Source organism: Macrobrachium nipponense, chromosome 42, assembly GCF_015104395.2.
Source record: "Macrobrachium nipponense isolate FS-2020 chromosome 42, ASM1510439v2, whole genome shotgun sequence".
NCBI lineage: Eukaryota > Metazoa > Arthropoda > Malacostraca > Decapoda > Palaemonidae > Macrobrachium > Macrobrachium nipponense.
Genome location: NC_061103.1, coordinates 6771382 through 6786898, shown reverse-complemented (window position 1 = coordinate 6786898; position 15517 = coordinate 6771382).

The window sequence follows — 15517 nt, the reverse complement described above, 5'->3', positions numbered from 1 at the left end:
AATCTGAAAAATTGATGAACATAGTAATATATAGACCTCCTAATACTAAAGAGTTTGACTCAATAATTGAAAAATTGGATGATATATGTAGAAATCACAAGGACTGGACTATTCTCCTATCTGGTGCACTTCAACTTTCCTTTCGTAGAATGGAAAGAACGAATAGGAGATTGTGGTTGTACTTATACATATAAAAAAGAGAGTAATAAGTAGTGCAGAAGATAAGAGGCAATTTGAAAAGCTATTAGATAGCTACTAGAATACAACATTCAACAAACAAATAAATCACCCCTGCCAACAAGAAAGGAAAATACTTTAGACCTAGTATTTGTGAACGAGATGAATTATGTTAAAGAAATAATAGTTTATAATGCGAGTATTTCAGACCATAATGTCATAGAATTAACAGTTCATTCCAAAGCAAGTGAAAATAGAGATAAGCAAGAAATGAAAAGTGGGAAGGATATGGAAAATACAACTTCTACAGTAAAAATATAAAAATGGTCAGAAATTAATGAAGAATTGAACAAAGATTGGGATAACATTTTTCGTAAGTGATGACATAAGGGTAAATACGGAGATATTATATAAAATATTTGGAGAAATAGTGGAAAAATATATACGAAGAAGAAAAGTAAACATCATTCATGCATACCAAGAGACAGAAGGATCTTGTTCCACAAGAAAAATCAGAAAGTGGAAAAAGGTCTTGCAAAAGAAAAAAATGCATGGAAAGTTCTTATAGAACTAAAAAGTAAGATAGAAAATGCAGAACAAAAGATTATACAATCAAAAGAAAATGAAAAACGGGACTTGGAAGAAAAACCCTATTAAATATCAAGCAAAACCCCAAAACTATTATACTCATATGCGAAGAAGATGAATAAAAGAAGAATAGAAATAGGCCCTCTGAGAATTGAAGGGAGATTAACGAATGAAAAAAGGAAATTTGCAACATACTGGCAGAACGATATAAGAGAGAATTCACCCCTAGAATAGATAATGAAGATAATGATATAGAAGTAGGGAAGAAAATAGTGAATATTTAGCTGACATAGAAATTAATGAAGCTGATATTATGCAGGCAATTAATGAAATTAAAAATGGAGCTGCTGCAGGGCCGGATGGAGTCCCTGCTATTTTGTTAAAGAAAGTAGTTCATTCTATCGCAAAGCCACTTGCAATATTATTAAGACAAAGTGTAGATACAGGCAAGATTTATGATGAGCACAAATTAGCATATATCACCCCTACTTTCAAAAGTGGATCAAGACTAGAGGCAAGTAATTATAGGCCTGTGAGTCTAACATCACATATTATGAAAGTGTATGAAAGGGTAATGAAGAAAAATATTATGAAACATTTAATAAAAAATAATTTGTTTAATATAGGACAACACGGTTTCGTACCCGGAAAAAGTACACAAACCCAACTGTTAGTCCACCGTGAGAACATATTTCAAAAATATGAAAAGCGGAAATGAAACAGATGTGGTTTATCTAGACTTTGCAAAAGCTTTTGACAAAGTAGACCATATATATTAGCAAAGAAAATTAGAAAACACAATATCGTAGATAAAGTACGGAAGATGGTTTTAAAAGAATTTTTACACAACGAAACAGATATTGTTATTGCAACGATGAGAAATCGGATGAAACCAAGGTAATAATCCTGGTGCCACCAGGTACGGTGCTAGCTGCAATATTGTTTGTTGATTATGATTGAAGACATAGACAGTAATGTTAAGGATTCGGTAGTGAGTAGTTTCGGCTGATGACACAAGAATAAGTAGAGAAATTACTTGTGATGAAGATAGGAACGCTCTACAAAGAGACCTTAACAAAGTATATGATTGGGCAGATAAATAGGATGGTATTTAACTCTGATAAATTTGAATCAATAAACAAATTATGGAGACAGAGAAGGAAAGCTATATGCATATAGGGACCTAATAATGAGACAATCACAAATAAGGGAAGCAGTTAAAGACCTTGGTGTGATGATGAATAGGAACATGTTATGCAATGATCAAATAGCAATTCTGTTGGCAAAAGTAAAGCAAAAATGGGAATGTTGTTACGGCACTTCAAAACAAGAAAAGCTGAACACATGATTATGCTTTATAAAACATATGTTCGTAGTCCACTTGAATATTGCAATATGATATGGTACCCACACTATCAAAAGGATATTGCAAATAGAGAGTGTACAAAGGTCCTTTACAGCTAGAATAGAAGAAGTTAAGGACCTAGACTACTGGGAAAGACTACAATCCTTAAAATTATATAGTCTAGAAAGGAGAAGAGAACGCTACATGATAATTCAGGCAGGCATGGAAACAGATAGAAGGAATAACAGAAAAACATCATGGAACTAAAGATATCAGAAAGAGCAAGCAGAGGTAGATTAATAGTGCCCAAACTACTACAGGAAAAATAAGGAAAGCACACAGGACATTAATCCACTACGCACACCAGCATCGATAAATGCACCGCTCTTATTTCAATGCGTTGCCAGCTCATCTGAGGAATATATCAGGAGTGAGCGTAGATGTGTTTAAGATAAGCTCGACAAATATCTGAAACTGCATCCCAGACCATCCAAGATTGGAAGATGCAAAATATACCGGAAGATGTACTAGCAACTCTCTGGTAGACATTAGAGGCGCCTCACACTGAGGGACCTGGGGCAACCCCGAACGAACTGTAAGGTCTGTAAGGTAAGGTAAGGTCTCTCTCTCTCTCTCTCTCGTATTAAATTTCTTTTTTCATTTTTAATCCCTGATGTGTTTCCGTGTGAAATTTCTGCTTTTATAAAAATGTCTAGTGTATTTTCTCTAAATGATTTAATTTCTTGCACATCAGTATAGTGTGTTTGGAAAGGCCTGGTATATGTGTGGAGATCTGATACAAGAGAGTAATAGTCCGGAAATATAGGTGGTTAACTGTGGAATGTGTAGGTTGTGTACTCTCAGGGTGTGGGTAGTGAATTCCACTGTAAGGTGTTGGTAAATATTTGCATTTCATTTTATTAGCTTGGTATAATATTTCTCTTAAAAGTTGAATTAGAACTTCAGAGGAAAATGCGTCATTCTTTTTTTACTGTCCCTTTGAATTTTGAATATATTAATTCCTATTACTTTCAAAATCTTTAAATTAGATGTTTTTAGACCTAAAATAATGAATTAAATAGTGGTATATATGTGGCTAAATACGAATTCGGGAGGGCTTTAAAAATTGTATAGATATCTGAAAGGAATTTTATACCGTGTAGCAAGAAACTAAAAAATAGAAAAAATAAAATCTGCGTATTAAATATGTAATCAGTATACACTATAGTGCTCTGCTACAAACCTCAGACGTAAAGTCTCTGTAAAATCACTTTTCAAATACCCACCCATTAAAATTCTAACGTCGGTGATTAAATTTCTTTTAAATACATCATATGCATCTGCATTTTTAAGATTGTTCAGTGGTTAAAATCTTGAAACGCATTAGAATGAATTTCTTTGATTAATTAACCAGCAAAGTTATTTCATCGACCTATATAAAGAATCAGTCAAGACTTGAATTTTTTACGCTAAAAATTTTTATAATTTTCTTCGCGCTAAAATTAGACATGTACGCAACTTGGACCCGTTCGTTACATGAGACCATGATGCAACGGGTTATACGCAATCATCTCGATAACTTCATTTCGTAAGTTACTGTGTTTTATACTGTGCTGACTGGTTGTATGTTAATTATAAAACTTGGTTTTTCAAAGCTTTATTTCTTGGTAAATTAAGGTCCTGTGTTTCCTAGGCGCTGTTGATTTGGTTGCAGTAAGACAGCCATTTCCTAAATGGTTATATTTTTAGTGTTTTATATGTTAAGTTCGCCTCTCCACGTTGATTTCCAAAGGGTCCCTATTTGAGAACTTATTGCACAGAATTCGCTAAAGTGATTTGGTGGCCCGCGCGTAAGGTGACTGCGCACTTCGGTCCGATCTGGCTATCTTCTGGGAGAAGAGGAATCAGGTAGTCAGGGCAGTAGTCTTGCGCGCCTCTTCTCTTTGACCTGACTCAATCATGTACATGAAATGGGACGAGGTCAGTTAAGAGGCCTCTTGGTCAGTTGTGGACCTCGTCTGCTTTTGAAAGGGCCTCTGGTGTCTTGGGTAATGGATCGTGGCTGCAATTGCAAATAAGGCTGATGGTGACATTCCAGTTTCCCCCTTTTGTAGATGCAATTATCAGTTTTAACCAATTTTCCCCAACTCGAAAAAACGAATCCTTCCAGCAACCTCCCCTCCGCCCCGCCCCCACAGCCCCTTTGTAAAGGTAATGATCAATTTGACAGTTTTCCCAACTAGAAAAATGAATCCTTCCAGCAACCTCTCCTGCTCCCAGCCCCCATTTGTAGACGTTATATCATATGACCAGTTTTCCTAACTCGAAAAACTCATAATTTTGCCCAAACTAAATGTCAAACTTTTGTCCTGTAGTCTCGTTGTAGCACCAGATTTCAATAATGACAGACTGTTCTTGGTTTTTTTTTTAACTCAAAATCTGTGCAATAAACTAAGATTAATAATCAAATATTTAAAATAAAGGAAGGACAAGGAAAGCATTCAAGGGCCTACTAACTTTGCCTAAACAGAACTCATAACATTTCGTGTAACTATTCAGTTATTAGGTGGTACTGGGGAGGGCCTTGGTGGGCTTTCCTTTTCCTTAATTTTTATTTATAGATTCAGCAATGTGAAAACGCTACTTACGAACGCTCCCGAGATATATATGGCATATAAGACTCCAAATATTGAACTTCGTTTGGAGTTCAGATGTCCAGAGACAAAGAAAACGGGAAGTTTTCTTTCATCGTAGAGTTCCATTGGAGGAAGAGAATCCGTTTTCTGTGTTTTACCTGTCGTCTGAAGCTTTCAGAAAATGAGGTTTCAATAAATCTGGCGCCAATTTATGGTCATAGATTCAACGGTGCTCTTATTTCAGTTAAAACAAAACCGATGGTACCAAAACCAGTCACATATGACATTCAGATTTCTACAATAAAACATCTTTTAGACTTTTCAGTTTTTCTCAAGCCAGATTTTGTATTCATAGTTTTTCTCAAGCCAGGTTATGTATTAAGTCCCTAGTTACAGTAACAAAGTTCCTAATTGCCAATTAAAAGTCCCTTGAAACAAAGTTCCTTTTTGCCGATAAGTCTATTTTTGATATTTTGCAAGTAGTAGTTAGAGCCTCTAAACATTCAAGAATTTAATTATTCAAAGTCTTTAAAATACTATGGACATTTCAAGGCAATTACTGACATGGCCTAAGTAGCCAGGAAAAAATTCAACACCAGACAGTCTGATCTGAGAAGAGGACAGGGTGATCCAAAATGAAATACCAGGTTATAATTCAACCATTTGACTCTGTACGTATATTTATGAAACGCCCTGTTAACACCGCTCTCATTCCATCAGGAGTGAACTAGCTCTGTATGAGGGTGAAGGGCAGTCCTAATGCACAAGTGGCTAGTTAAAAACAGTCCTACTTCGTGAGCTATCTGGCCTTTTTTTGTGGCGAGGATGCAGGCATTTGCTGGTGGTGGGAGGGAGAATGGGTTGGGGGGCTTATGGGGGAGAATACTTTGTCATATGAACGTTTGAGTATGGAGAATACTCGCTGCTATCTTATCTTTATATTATATTTTTTTACTGCTTTCATTTGTAACTTTCGTATTATACCATGGATTCTGATAAAAGAATGCATAACTAGCATTTTATTTCTCTTAAATGCATGAAATTGTACAATCTTGTTTGAATTTGTCATTCTTGAATTTTATTGAAATGTCCATTTTATATTACAATTCAAATTTCATTCTACTTGGTAACATTCACCGCCTACGACTTCTTGTTCTGCTTGCAATCAACATCTTAAATACAATAATCTATACACGAAAATGCTCTTGATCTGACAAAACAGTTTCATATAAATCATGTATATCCAAAAAATCTTAGAAGAAAAAAAAAAAAAAAAAAAAAAAAAAAAAAAAAAAGTATTCAAACATGAATCATGACGCTCCTGGTTTTAAGCATTTTAAAATCTCCATTTTAAATTTCAACTACTTTATCTGAACACATTTCCTTAAGAACTAGGCCCTCTTTAGGACTCGTTTAGGAACTACTCCTTACTTCCTTCAAGAACTAATCCCATAAGAACTATACCCTCATTTAGGACTCATTTAAGAACTTACTTCATTCTAGAACTAATCCCTTAAGAACTATACCCTCATTTAGGACTCATTTAAGAACTATTACTTACTTCATTCTAGAACTAATCCCATAAGAACTAAATTATCTTTAGGACTCATTTAAGAACTTTTATAACTTAAAAGAACTAAACCCTCTTTAGGACTCATTTAACAACTATTCCTTAGAACTTCCTTTAAAAACCAAACTTTATGATTAACATTTAAGTACTCTTCTTACCTCCTACAAAAACTAAACCCTATTTAGGACTAGCATTAAAGAAAAATAACTTCAAGAACTAAACTCACATTTAAGAACTATTCCTAACTCCCTTCAGGATTTTTTTTCACAACTTTACGCTTTCATTTGCAAAACACAAGACTGCAAATTATCTTAACCCATCTAGTGCAATTAAAAGTTGATTACAGGATATTTACCTATATACGGATTATGAAATGCTTAAAACCAACAGCCAATAATATGTACCATTATAAGTTATGAATCATCACTGACACTCGTGAGAATCTATGAAAAAAAAAATATGGCAATAATACTTACATTAAACAAGCCTTTGGCATGATCTACGTTTGACTGAATTTTGAAGACTGTAAACATAAAAATCTACACTTACAATTAATCTTTATTCCACATTTGGTAGTCTAGTGGCGAGAGAACTATGTAATATTAAGTTTACAAAATAACTCTTTAATAAGGATGAATACAAAAATCGAGACTTGCCAAACACAAGAATAGTGACTTGGTTTCAGAGAGAGAGAGAGAGAGAGAGAGAGAGAGAGAGAGAGAGAGAGAGAGAGAGAGAGAGACAGAGAGAGACCGTTGGACACCCAGTGTCAGTTTACAACCTCTAACCCAGCATTTCTATTTAATAACAGCAAAAAGTTTTAAAAAGTTTGGACCTATACTGGAAAATCCCTATGTTTGTACTTTGTCTTTTTCTGTGCTTGCTTAAAAGCAAATCACGAATAAATTACCTGGTCAGATTAAACTGTGTATACAAATAAAACAAAAATCAAATTAACTAATAATGTAGCACTAGTAACATGCTTAAGTAAAGATCTAGGGATATGACATAATACCGTAAATAAATGCCGAGAAATATAAAAGTTCAGTGAAACAAAAGATTCTGCGATATAGCAAAAAATTGCAAACAGGCAAGTCTTACATCTAATGAATAAATGGCTGTAAAGTTGATGCTAATAGCTTTAAAGTCAGTCACACATTTTGGTAACTTGTTTAATGTAATGTACAGTTAATAATCTTACAGATAAGCCAAATTCCACATTGAAATCAATGAGGGCTTGAGGAAACTGACACTGGGTCTATTTAGACAAAAAAAGAAATCTATGGCAACTCCACTTGCAAAAGACTAATGTAAAATGCGGCATCATCTGTTTACCTAAGGTCTGTTTAACCCTCAATGTTCAATTTCCTCATTTGACAAAACATGCTCAAGATAAACTGAAGTGATTTTCAACACGATTCACAAAATAACCAGTGTCTGAAAGTTATTTGTGTGTATATTCAAAACACTTGTCTTGCTCTCATGCATGTAACCAATTGGAGATTTTCATATTAAAAACCAGTGATTCAAAATTAATGAGGCAAAATTCATCAAGCTTAAAAATGCACAACTGGATCTAATTATAAAGTTTCTATGAAACTCTTCAGAGTTAAATTTCATGCAATTAGGCTTCTAAAGGCTGTCTGAAACTATCAAGTAACTTTTGAGCTTAATGTTAGCTTAATTGACAGGGATATTTGTCATAGGTTACTTTACACATTTAATGACAATTCTGAAGAACAATATTAGCAAGAAACAGTATAAACAGGCAAGTTTCACATTTACAAACAGATTGTCGTAAACTTTCTGTAAATTAATTGCTTAAAAGTCAGCCGCATATTTTGGTAATTTAGTTTAAGATAGTGTACTGTACACAATCTTGCACAACATGAGAAGTCATATGGATGGATGGATTATGGAATTTAGTGCATAGCCCAAGCGCTGGGACCAATAAGATCATTCAGCGCTGAAATGAAATTATGGCTAGATGGAAAATTGAGAAATGAAATGAAAATGATAAACTGATGACAATCCTGCACTTGAACAGGACTGTACATCAGTAAAGGCCATTTTACTCTCCCCCCAGCATTCCCATCATCCAAAGTTATGAAATTTTCGTTGCAGATCGTTGCAGGGCACACACACATATGGAAACACGACTGTCAAAGACTAATTAAAATACTCATGATCATCCATATTCCTTCGGTCCTTTTAACCCTCAAGTGTTCAATTTCCTCAATTTTAACACATGCTTAAGGTTACCAAATTTCATAATAACTAAGTCATTATTTCAACACTTATTCAAGACAATGTTAAATGATTTCATACAAATAACCAATCACAGTTTTAGGTATTTAAACTCGCTGAAGCATAAAAATTTATAAATGCAAATCTGGTTATAATTACAGAGTTCATATACAACTGAATTCAGATTAAATTCCAGCTAATTAAGACATCTAAAGGTTATCGGGTATATGATTAAGCAACTACAGCATCAAGTAACTTTTGAGCCTGTTTTTAAGTTAATTAACATGTACTATGTTCGTCATATGATATATGAGGCACTAGAGAATACACTAAAATTAACTTAATTTGAAATAACTATAGGATACAAGGTTATTATTTTTATTGAAAGCAAACTGAAATGCTTGCACCTTCATAGTAAGCTCTGAAACTCTAAAATTAGTTCAAGACTAAAAGGCATGACTTAAAACGTACTTCTGGTACAGTGACTAAGTTTCTTTACTGTAAATGTACTTTCTTTTCAGTCTCAATTCAGCATCTTAATACTACGCAAATACGAACACAAGATCAGTAAGTAAGGAAACTATTGAGGGTAAAAGGACTAATTGGAACACGTTAATACAATATGACATCAATGAGTTTGTGTTAAGGCTTCATGTTACTTTAAATAAACTTTCATGCTTCAAGAACTTCAAATGAATAGGAAAAAATTTGCATTACCTCGTTTGACTGTACGTATTTGCTCTGTGAATTCTTTGCTGTCTATGTTTAAAGAATGAGTAATGTAAAATCTATGCAAAACTTCTGCTGCACTCCTGAGCAATGGAATGTTAAAAACAGAACGTGAAAGTGGTAATATTCTTTGCATGCATGTAACTGCTGTTCAAAATTATAGTAAATATACCAATGACTCATAACTGCGTTATAATAGCAAATTCTATTCATAGATTGGCAGGTGTAGTTAAGTCAAATCCAGGCTTAATTAGTGTGCTGTTGAATCAGCGCCATAATATATGATTTATATTTCTTCCATGTTGTATACAAGTTGAGATAATCTTCGGCAGAACTTCAGTTCAGCATCACTTGAAACCCATCATGGAATATAATTCAGTGTTTCAGGGAATAGCGAATATCTGTAGTGTGTCCATATTGAGAGGAAGATTATATAGATTTCCTTCGCAGTTATGTACCACTTCAACCCTGTAAAAACGAGAAGACATTACCTTTACAGTCATCATATGTATTAAATAGAAAATTCTATGTGAACTTATGCCAAAATAATAATGGTTTTTTACTCCAAACTATAGAAAGATCAATACATAGCCTACATGGAGTTCCAACTCCAAAGGTTTTTACATCCACTATGAAAACTTTTGCCCGGCATGTTGGATTCTTCCCAAATTTGGTAAATCTTAATAACTGCGTAGGGTATTTCTTTGGAAATAACAGTTTCCTATAGTATTTGGGTTGCTTATTAAGAATTTACCGTTATTTTTGGGAGGTCGACTGTAACCCCCAGGGGCCAGTACTAAACACAGCTAAATACATTGGACGCCCCAATCCCTAGTGGTGGTCGTATTCGTGGTTACGTTCCTTGACATCCGTGCTGAGTTCTTTAGAATTACCCCAAATTTTCTAAAATTAACTAATTCTGCTATGAAATTTATGAGGAATGTAATATTTCCAACTTTTAATTAAACCGTTTAAACAATACATATGACAATCTGGAATGCTTGGTCGTTTTTAACGAAAAATAAAAACTGAATTTTTGCTAAAATATGCCTCTATCCTTCATTTATAATATTTTTAAATAAGCTATTCAACTCTAAAGGAAGGTGAGACAGTTCTCTTACTATAAAAATGTTCTAGTTGCCGCATCCAGCTATATTCTTGCAATATTTCTTTTGCCCAGAAATGGCAGCAGTCTTAATCATGGTTTTACAATAGATGACTGCAGACTTATTACCAGCTCTTTATTGTCATTGATGATGGTGGAATATACGTAAAGCCAGATCTCCAAAAGCTCCTAGCGCAATGTTTGCCTGACAAAGACGTTCACAAGTTGCTCATGAAAGAGAATATGCAAATTCAGTTTATCTGAATAACTGGTTTTACAAAATATACAAAAACTACAATAAATTTTCATCATTGTACCATCATGTCAAAACCGTATACACAAACATTCTGCTTGTACATTACTAAGGCCTTTCAAAAAGCACTATCTTATTCACTGGAAAGGCAAGGGTTTCAGGTTGGCCAAAAAATTAAATTAAATACAAGGATGCATTTAACCAAAGCTAACCTACGCACCAGTTCCTTTTCTGGCTAGGAGGGACTCGCCCCTATCTGGGACACCTCCCACCTAACCTAACAGAGCACTGCATAGCAAAATCTGGTTGCAATTAAACCTACCATAACCTAGGTTGCTAGGTCCACGCCTGGCTTACCATGCAAACTAACCTAGTCCAAGACACAGGAAGTTTAATATAATAGGGTTGCAACCTACCGACCATGCTTAGCCTAACCTACAGAATTGCAAATTAAGATAACCTAACCTCACTTAATCAAGAGTGGTGGGTCTATACCTGACTGACACCCATAAGTAACCTAGCGTAGGTTACATATGTTAATTACTAAGGTTGCAGCCTAACAATCACACCTAACCTAACTTTAAGCACAGTAAATTATAATAATAGGGCTGCACTAACCTAACCTGCCAAAGGCACCGAGGGGACGAAGGAGAGCGTCCTACTCTCGACTGCTGCTGCAAGACTGTCCTTGAAGGACCCTCACCAACCTACCCTAAAGCCCTGGAGATGAAAAAGATTGGATTCTGCTCCAATAACCGAGGGGCACCCAACCCTTACCTGGTCCCCTACTAACATAACCTAGGGTTCCAAGTACGTTCTTACCAAAAATATGAAGTCATCCTTCCTTACCTAGTGAGTCTTCCAAAAAAAAAAATAAACTAAAACTTAGCTTAATCACACTCAGAACTTGCAGAAGTATCATGGTTCGATGTTAAAATTTATTCCAAGGCTTAACGGTCAATAACCTTTACCCTAATGAGAATCGGAACGTGTAAAAATAAGCCTACGCCATCTTGTGGCTGTTAGAATCCAAATTCTTTTTATGGAAATAACCAAAGACGTCCTAAATGCGGTAGGCCAAACTGCGCTGACCATCCTTGACCGCATAACAATACTTCAAGGCTTATAAAAAGTATTTGGTAACCAGGAATTTGCAGTGGACAGCTGTATTACTCTTGAGTACATTGTGGAGTCAACCTCTAGTGTCACCGAGTAAATTTCTCAAGCTACAAAATTCCAAACGAGATCGAGCAACCACAGGTCTAACCGAAATTCTCACATAGAATGAATAACCTTAATTCGATAGCAAAAAAAAAAAAAAAAAAAAAAAATAGATAAACTCAACACTAGATTAGTAAAATCAACCTAACGCACAAAAGGCAACAACTCGCCAGGTAAAATAACCACGGGAAAAACGAAATTCTCAGGTAAAAAAAAAAAATTACCTTAAAGTGATACGAATGACACTCGAAACTAATTTTCAATGAATATAAAATAATTAAAACTAAAATTACATACCTTACTTCAACTCCCTCTTTAAACATCCCTTCGGGTCTTCACAGCACTAAAAAGAAATTTACCTTCACCAGACCAGAGGTAAAATGGCTACTGACCAAGGAGGCAAGGACAAGGATACCAAAACAGAAAGACATGGCGGTTAGGTAGTTGTCACCTTGAACGAGACCTTTCGCCCATAAATTACGAAAAATTAGAATAAAACTAATTTAAGAGCAACTAACTCTCACATCGAGATGCTTTTCTCTCCATATTTATTTCGTGACTAGTGAAGGTTAACATTTTAACTTCAATAATTATTCAACGAAGTAGTGATGCTAATCCATCTGCTTGTCCCTGAGAATAAGGAAAGCTAACGGTCTTAGGCAGTCACAAATTGCATGTGCAACTATTAAGTATAAATTAATGACTAGGGATTGCAATCATTGGTGATTCATTGACAAATCTGACTAATATTGAGATGACTCGTCGTGAGAAATAATACAGGTCATAATGGCGACAGGTACGGAGGGTGTGCTCAATGGATATACTATCGATAGGCTCATAACTGCATTGTAGGCTAAAAAATATTGACACCAATAGATGAAGTAATAAAATATCTGAGTAAGTGAGATGATGAATCTATTTTTTACCAATTTATTTAATTACTTTTTTTCTACAGTTGGCCCTGTGAAAAGCATGGAGGACGATGCTTCGGACTCACTTGGTATTTTAAAAACACTTTTGAAATTACACATTTCAATTTTATACCTCTGTCCCTATATTTTTCCCGGTATCAGGTATCTCATAAGATTTCGAAAGGAAAATGAAACAAAAGACCTTTGATAGTTACTCATAACCAAAAGAACAGAAGGAATTAGAATATTTATAAAAAAACAGTCGAATTTTTTTTAGTTAGTGACCCCAAAGGGTTTTAACCTGATATGTATTAAACCTTAGAGGCGTGTGACGGTTAAAAACATAATAAAAAGACCATACATTTTATAAAAATAATGACCCCAAGAAATATCAGTCCTAAATAAACCCTTAAGGATTACTATATAGTACAGTTCCAAAACGTCTCATCCCTTTCTATACAAAAAAATAATAAGCGAATTTATACAAAATACTTTACCTAAATATCCACCAGACCAAGACTTCCAGATTTCATCCTGCAACTGACGAATCCAGAATCTTCCTGAAGTTATCGCTTTTAATTAGCGGTTTTGTTCAAACTATCTATAAAGAGAGAGAGAGAGAGAGAGAGAGAGAGAGAGAGAGAGAGAGAGAGAGAGAGAGAGAGAGAGAGGAGTGGGTAAAAGAAAAAGATCATCACAAGTTCCGGTCTTTCAGCTCGCTAATTAGAACTCCTATTTCCTTGGCTTTCTTCTTCTTCGATCTTCTCTGCTTCTTCAGTTCAGGTCGCCGTGTCTTCTTTATTTATTTTAGTTTTAATTTAAAAAAAAAAGCTTTATACAAAGTGGAGACAATATGATAAAATTACTTAAAGATAATAAAAAATATAACATGAACATCTTATCCAGTTCAAAAAATTTATCAAATGATTATGTTCTAATGAACATATTTATCGATTGTTAGTCGTCGTGTCTTCTTTATTTATTTTAGTTTTAATTAAAAAAAGGACTTTCTACACATTGGAGAAAAGATGATAAGTAAATTACTTAATGATAATAAAATAATACTGTATATAAGGTTGACATGAACATCTTGTCCAATTCAAAACATTTTTTCAATGATTGTTCCAATGAACATATTCATCATATGTTAATACTATCCATGAAACGGCAGAATTAAATTCCATTAAAATCTAATTTGAATTCACAAAATGTCATATACAAAGTGGATAAAAAAATTATAAAATTGAGGAATTTTGCGAAGCTACTAAATGAGTTGCAGAGTTCACTAACGATAATAATAGTAGTAAAAATAGTATTAGTTGTTGTAGAAATAATGATTGTTTTTCTATAGAATATCAGCCCTATTTTGATGGACTGTATCACTCACTGCTGTTCCAATATGTAGTGTACATATTGGAACAACAGTCGTGATTAAAAATTCCAGCCTCACTTTGTATTTTTATTCATGGAACATTATCAATAACAAAAACTAACTTCACCAAGAAAAGATAGAAAAACAGTTTTTGGAAAACACCGCAAGTGCTCGCAGTTCTTTCGAAACCTTTTAGAAAATATATAGTCGCCAAAATATAAATGGCAAACGTCTGAATATGGAAAAGTATTAGTATCGACAAAGCGAATGCAAGATCCGGCGTACTATTCAGAATTCGCTTAGCCGAGCAACAATCGTTTGCCTTTTAGATATTCTATAACAGATGATCCCGTGGATTATTCCCACCCATCAGAAGAAAATATGAAAGAAGAGAGGATTAGAAAGACAGAATGTTGGAAACAGGAAGAGGGGAGACAATCGTATTTTTAATTCGATTTGAAATTCCACGACTCTTTTTTATTTTATCTTTTTTTTTGTGCGTGTGAAAACCAGTGATTCTCTAGAGAGGAAGTTACGGATATGTTTCAAGAAACGTAGGAAATATACCATCTTTATTTAAGCTCGAATGATTTCATAGGAAACTCATAATCCTATGAGTGGCGTGACAATCAAAGAGCTGATTTTGATCTTATATTTCCTTCCTACAATAAATAAAAGATAAAATTATTGTTCACTCTACTTTTTTTTCGTTGTTTCCTATGGTGAATATTCCACCACCACATACACATACACACACACACATATACATACATACATATATATATATATATATATATATATATATATATATATTATATATATATATATATATATATATATATATATATATATATGTGTATGTATGTATGTGAGTGTAATGTATATATACATATGTTGTAAAATAGATAAATTACATTTTAAATAGTAATGTTGAAAACATTACTTGAGAAAACATAAGATGTCACATAATGAGGCCATGGAGGAAAGTCTGCCCTAAAACCACTGTCCAGGATGTGTTGAGTGTATGAACCTTACCTAAGCAAATGTATGAAAAAACATCAATAATCTATTTCCTTGGGAACCACTTAGGCTCTCATGAGAATGAGAAGGATGATGTGTCTCAACCTAGATAAGTATGTTTGTTCGTATGCCTGTATCTTTGATTAGGTTTGCTCGCCTATGATTTGTAAATGTATTGTAACTCAGACTTCCTCTACTCCTCTTGGTTCAAACATCTATTCAGAAACCTTCTCTGCAAGCTATCTCAAGATATAATCTTTTTGAACAATACATTATATTTTTGTTACTCTGTGTTTCCATGACTTACCCTCTACCCACACAAGAAATGAATATCAGTTAAGAG